Here is a 7,387-nt window from a genome sequence, read left to right on the forward strand (position 1 = left end):
TGGATGAAGTGGTCGAAGTACCAGGTACAAGGTGCAAAAAAGTCTCTCTCCATTCGTTATCAGGTAGCACCCCGGGGGATTCAGGAGACAACTGAAAGTCCTCCGCCTGGTTGGAGGGGTGCAGAGACTCGGGGGTAACCACCTACTTGACGTACACTTTGCCAAGCTTACTGAATGAAGTGGGCGGAGTACCAGGTACAGAGTTCAGAAAAGTCTCTCTCCATTTGTTATCAGATAGCACCCTGGAGGATTCAGGAGGCAACTGGAGGTCCTCCGCCTGGTTGGAGGGGTGCAGAGACTTGGAGGTAGCCACTGCCTTGATGGACTTATTGCCAGATTTGTTAGAGATCGAGGATCCTTGCTTAGGGACCAACTTCAGTCTGGTTTCTGAGATGACACGTCTGCAAGGCGGGGCGGTGCTTAAAGCCAGATCATTGATACAATCGTCGAGACTGTGTGGGGACAATGCCTCCGCTTCCTCTCCTTCGGAGACTTCAGCACACAGCGTGTCAGCGACTAGCAGATCTAGTGAAGAAGAAGAAGAAACTGCTGACTGTCCTGAAGATATGGGGACTGGACACCCCTTGCACCTTAGCAATCCCCCAGGAAACACCATGCAGGATCTCCAGACCAGAGCGGGCACTAGATCTCTCGGCTCTGGACGACCTGTGGGTAAACCAGACAGCACCTGGAATGTGAACTTCTTCATGTGTAATGCTCCAATCTGGAGCTTAATTTGTACAGACATATTTTGACTGTTTCTGTGTAGGGCTCGTCCTTCCGCTGACAATGCCCAAACCGGCTTCTGGAGTTGTCGGACGGGAATCAGACACCGACTCTTCAAGGCTTTAAGCCCGAAACTTCCGGTTAATCCGAGGCCTTCACTTGCCACAGAGACAGTCATGGTCATCTGTGGAGAGGAAACACTAACGCCAAGGGCAGCCTCTCCTACAGGCCTAATGTTTTGGGATTCTCCAACCTTCGCTGTACAAAGACCGTCAGAGGATCCCAAACAACCGCAGCGGGACCGCAATCCGATTTTGTGACTGAGTTCTGGCCTCTGCTTTCCCTGACGAACATTGTCATCCTTCATGGATTCTGTGCGGACAGCTGCCTCTACAGGCCGTGGAACAGAAGGTCTTTGGGAGGACAGAACCTGGCGTGACGGTTTACCTCTACGCCTTGCACGTCTGGACTGCCTCTTGAGGTTGGGAAGGGAAGTATTCTGTAGAGCATTGTCATCCTGTGTAGATTCTGTGTGGGCAGCAGTCTCTTCAGGCTGGAGAACTGGTAGGCTACCTACACACATCACCCATCGGGGCTGCTCCAGGATATTGGGAAGGGAAGCTTTAGCAGAAGCTTCATGATTAGGGTCATAGAAGACCATTAGAAAGGCCACCAGGAAGGCCTGCAGGTCAGAGACGATAGGATCCCATGCTTCCCATAGGGGGGTGATCCATTTCAAGGCATCACCCGCTAGGTAGGACATCATGAATGCTACTTTAACCCGATCCGTATGAAAATAGTGAGCATAGAATTTGAAATGCAGCATGCATTGCTCCACAAATGCACGGCTTCGTTTTGGATCCCCATAGTACCGTGGTGGATCCGCAGGAACCAGTGCTGATAGATCCATTTGGGCTGATGCGTAAATCGCCTGGGCCTCAGCTTGCGAAATTTTTTTTCCTTAGTGCACGTATTCGCCAGACAAGGATTCAAATATCTCTGAGGGCGAAGGGCCGTGGGGCTCAATGGGAACCATGGCCTGAGCAAACCGTTACGCACACGCCCGGGCAAACTAGCGTGAGCGTGATTAGTGATCCCACTGTAGCATGGACAGAGGAGTGCCCGGAGGGGCGTAACTAAGTATCAACCCGATCCGACCAAGGTCACACGGCGGCTCAGTCGACTCCGTGAACCAGGGAGGAACCGAGTAGAGGGACCAGGTGCTACTCCAGGTCAGACCCCGGTCACAGCTGTTGACCCACACCGGGGAATGCAGGAACAGACAGGTTAAATTGGCATATTGACTGGTGAGTACTGGCAGGCACGGCTGGTATGCAGACAGGTGGATATTGACAGGCACAGCTGGTATGCAGACAGGTGGGCACAGGGAGGCACGGCTGACATGCAGACAGGCGGGTACTGGCAAGTAGGAACGTAGGCAGGATAGGGACCAGTACAGACTGGGATACAGGAACAGAGCTGCAGGTGCGGTAGACAAGCAGAGCGGCGCAAAACCCGCAGATGCGGTGAACAAGCAAAGCAGAGCAAAACCGCAGATGCAGTGAACAAGCAAAGCAGAGCAAAACCGCAGATGCGGTGAACAAGCAAAGCAGAGCAAAACCGCAAATGCGGTGAACAAGCAAAGCAGAGCAAAGCCCGCAGATGCGGTGAACAAGCAAAGCAGAGCAAAACCCGCAGATGCGGTGAACAAGCAAAACAGAGCAAAACCCGCAGATGTGGTGAACAAGCAAAGCAGAGCAAAACCCGTAGATGCGGTGAACAAGCAAAGCAGAGCAAAACCGCAGATGCGGTGAAATAGCAAAGCAGAGCAAAACCCGCAGATGCGGTGAACAAGCAAAGCAGAGCAAAACCGCAGATGGGGTGAACAAGCAAAGCAGAGCAAAACCCGCAGATGCAGTGAACAAGCAAAGCAGAGCAAAACTGCAGGTGCGGTGAGCAAGCAAAGCAAAACCCGCAGATGCGGTAGACAGGACAGGGCTCTGTTCACAAGGAACAGACTGGAAAACACAAGAAGATAGCTAGAACACAGGAGTTAGATACAGAGGGAGGGAAACAGAATGAGCAGAACCAGATACACACAAGGTACTTACAATGAAGTAGCGAGTGGACACAAAACTCACAAACAGAAGTACAGAGACAACAAGTTGGAGTTAGGTGCAGGTTCAGATACTGCAGGAAAGAGGGAAGATACAGACATAGAGACAAACAAGTAACGGACTAGGACACTGTTCAGACAGGATCTGAACCAGGAACAAGATACAGGAACGAGCCTGGGAACTCAGCCCCCAGGGTGGCAGAAACTGACTAGAAGTCACAGGTACAGGTAGAGGCCCTGGGTACTCAGCCCCCAGGGTGGCGGACAGACTAGAGTCAAGACAGGACCTGGCAACTCACAGTTGCACAGAACAGACTGTAAGAAAGTGTTGCTCAGGCACCTCCTACTGGGTGGAGGAGGTTTAAGTATCTAGTGACTCACAGCAATAGGCTGGGGACGCATTAGGACTGCGCACACTGTAGCTTTAAGAATCAGAAAGCAACAGCGCTGACGCCCTAAGCCAGCAGACAAGAGACATACAAACAGCAGGTACTGGAGCAAAAGTGTGCAGCCTGGTCTGAAAGGTAAGATTGCGGTATTGCATGGTGGGAGATGGCAAGCCATGCAAGCACGCCACCAGGGATGTTACACTTTGCTTCTGCAAAAGCTGCTTTAGAGGACTTCCTGGGAGAAATGACACCCAGAGTAGATACGGTTTCCCTCTATGCCAGTCCTTTCACCGAGCTAAAGTATATGGCTGTGGCGAAATACAACTCTCAGCAAAAAAAAGCTGTGGACTGACTCCATACTGTCCGTGGCCACATTCACCTGTCCACGTGTTTGTGGTTAGGCGGTCCTCCCCAGTAAGTGCACTGGGGAGGACACGGGTAATGTTGTGGGACCAGTGCTTGTGGAAGGCGGAGATGACACCGGGAGAAACAGTGGCGGCTGGGGACCGAGTATGGATACCCTGTCGCCGCCACCATAAGATTGTGGACAGCTTCCGCCTCCACGAGCCTAAAAGGCCACATTTCAAGTGCAAGCAGCTGTCAAAAATTTGGTAGTATTGCAGCCTGTGGGTTGGTGGCTGGCTGGCTGCATACTTGCGCTTGCATTCCATGGAATGGGGTTGGGACAACTGAACGCTGCACTGGTACAAGGACGTGGACGGTGATTGTTGCAAGTCTGCAACGACAGGTGCATGGCGGGAGGCATCTTCGCATGCGCCAAGGATCACTTATGATGGGCACACTTTTAGGCAGTGACCTGGGAGTCAGAGATGCTTCCAGAGGTCTTCCCCATGCTGTTCCCATGTCTTTTCAGCACTGTATGCATGTGTCTGATGATGTGTCACACACCACATGGCCAGATAAGGTTGTAAAATGTTAAAATGACATTTCCTGGTGAATGCATTTGTCTTGGTTGAAAGCAATGCAAAAGTGCAAAAACGCATCAAAAACGCTACATGTGAACATAGCCCAAGATGTGGAGGAGTATTTTCGTTTTTGGTTATTTATTTTGCCTTATATACAAGTCATTACCCTGGAAAGGATGTTCCTTAACATATTTCCCAGGAAAATCCATTTTGGTTTTGTTTTTGTATGTTTTATTGTAAGTCCGTAAAAGTGGCGTAATACTCTGACAACGTTGTTGACAGCAGTGATCTGGGAGTCAGAGATGCTTCCAGGGGTCTTCCCCATGCTGTTCCCATGTCATTTGAGCACTGCTCCCATCGATTTGGCGGCTCCCCCCTGTGCAGACCGCCGGGTGGAGCCGCCTGAAAAATGCTCGAGTTTCCCATAGACTTACATTTGGCTTGTTGCTCGGGTCGAGCACCCGAGTATTCCAATGTGCTTGACCCGAGCAACGAGTACCCGAGCATTTTAGTGCTCGCTCATCACTAGTTAGTAACAGAAGATTTTTTTTTTTTTACTGTTGATGACGCCTGTATTAAATAGAATATATGATCCAAACAATTTCAAACTGAAATCTGGCCTTCTGTATCACGTTAGTAACAGAAAAAATATTATTTTTTACTGTGGATGAGGCCTGTATTAAATAGAATATATGCTCCAAACAATTTCAAACTGAAATCTGGCCTACTGTATCACGTTAGTAACAGAAAAAATATTATTTTTTACTGTGGATGAGGCCTGTATAACATAGGTTATATGCTCCAAACAATTTCAAGCTGAGATCTGGCCTACTGTATCACATTAGTAACAGAAAAAATAGTTTTACTCTGAACGAGCTCTGCATACAGCTGAATTTCACAGCCACAAAATGACAATCTGAGATAGGGCCTGCTGTATCACATCAGTAACAGAAAAAAATAGATTTTTTTTACTCTGCACGAGCTCTGCATACAGCTGAATTTCACTGCCACAAAATGACAAGCTGAGATGTGTCGCGCTGTATCTTGTCAGTAACAGGCAAAATTAGATTTTTAAAGGTGTACTTGTGCATGGAGCACAATAGAATCAGTGCACAACAGAGTTATATGTTGAAATGTGCCCTGCTGTCTTTGTCTGGACCTCACTAATGGCACAAAAAAAATCTGCTGGAAGGTCGATTTCACAGCCACACAGGACCCTATCTATCTAATCTGGCTTAGAAGCAACCGCCTAGCTAACTATCTAAAATCGCTCAGTATCCAGTAGACCAGGAGCAGCCTCTCTTTCCTGTTATACTCACAAAATGGCTCTAAAACAACATAGCTGCTCTTTATATAGAGTGGGGCATGTGATTTCAGCAACCAATGGCACAAGGCCTTGTGTCTGGACATTGTGGATGGTTCCTGTGCCCTGATTGGCTAGCCACAATTTGCACACATAAAGTTAGGGAAAAAAAATTATATTACAAGCACGCCGCTCCTCTGACCTCCCCCCCCTCATCAAACACGTCTCCCCCCGCTCATCATACACCACCACTATTCTAGCCAAAGTGAAAAAATACTGTAGTGAAAACTCAATCATTTCCCGCACTTTTACTGAATTTTGCTGACTTTAAGTAAAAATGCTTGTGTGTCCAATCACAAATCCAAATGTGCAACGTCCATGCCGAATTTGAAATTGGCAAACGTTTTTGGAACATGTTCGCTCATCTCTACTAGCTAGATGTCTTCTATGTCTGTTTAGACATGTGAAATATTCACATCTAAGGCTAAGTGGCTATGACCAAAGATACCAAAAAGCATCTAAGATAACTGTCAGCCAGCAGATAACTTGTCCAATCCCCCCAAACACGAATATTTAGTTCTGCTTTTATTTTCAGTAGGAAAAAAATAAGTAGATGCCACACACTTTTAGCAGTAGCTTAACTCTAAGAAGAATCAAAGGATCAGGTGTTGAAACTATCCCCTTTCTTCTCTATCGGAGGAGAGTCAGGAGGACCCCATGTACATTACTATTAGATGGTTGTCCAGTTCTGCCTAAAAAGGTGCGTTATTTTTTATCTTATGTTTCTGACTGTACAACACCAACGAGCAGAAGTATATTTTACCAATTGTGTATAACAGTGTACAGGGCTCAATACAATACAAAAACCAAATGAGTAATCTAAAAGAAGGCCCATGTAAATGTATACAAGGAAACGCGTAGGGAACTAGAATGACTGAGGGACAAATATGGAGTCTATTATAATAAGGACAGTTGGGTTAGCTCTTTTAAGGACTGGAGTCTATTGATGGGACGACCAGAGTGAGAAATAGTAATGATAGGGTGCAATAGATAAAGTGACCAAGGTTTCCCTGCACTGGGGGTGGAGATCCCTGACTCCTGTCCTATTTGCTTTACGCCAAACACCCGGTGACATCATTACAAAACTCCATATATAGTTTATATATATTGAGAGTAATGCCATTAATATAAATCGTAATGAGGGTTAATATGACACAGTGTACCTTTTGGAAGCTGCTTTGGATGTATTTGTGCTTGCACCTCTGGTTCACATTCTGTTTTTGATTTAGTCTTTGTTGTGGAGCTTCTTTTCATTTGTAGAAATAAGTTCCATTTAATGTTACTCATTTGCTGATTTTCTATATTGATGGGGGCCTGAACATTTAAAGGTCCATTACCAAGAGAACCATGACTCTGAGCATTGTTTCTTATCAAGCTCCAAATAAAACATAGAGCGTTACTTAAAGGGATTGTCTCATAAGAGACATTAGTTTGATAGGTGTGGTCCTACTTTATTTGCTCTGGTGTATTTGGATCTTCTACAGTAATGAATATAAAAAGTCAGCACACGTGTCGCCACCTCTTTACTCACAGGTGGTGGGATGTCAGTGAAACAGTGAATTGGGCCAGTCACATAATTCAAATGGGGGTCCATTCTAATTACAGGACAAGACAGACTGCAGACCGAAGAAATACAGCTACAGAGACTTTTGTCTCAACTGACAGAAGAGCTGTATTGTAAGCACACATAATGGAGCTCCCAGAGAAGGGTTGCGAGAGGAGAAGAAATAAATCTTCCCCTAGCCTAACTGTGATAAGAGGACTGATGCTAGAGAAAAAAAATATTTGTGTTCAGTCAACTGAGAAGATTTATTTCTTCTCCTGTCACAGCCAATCTCCAGCGATTCACCGGTATGTGTGTTTAGGA

The sequence above is a fragment of the Phyllobates terribilis genome, unplaced genomic scaffold (assembly GCF_046119375.1).
Source record: "Phyllobates terribilis strain yellow unplaced genomic scaffold, ASM4611937v1 Scaffold_11__3_contigs__length_659146591, whole genome shotgun sequence".
NCBI classification, from domain to species: Eukaryota; Metazoa; Chordata; class Amphibia; order Anura; family Dendrobatidae; genus Phyllobates; species Phyllobates terribilis.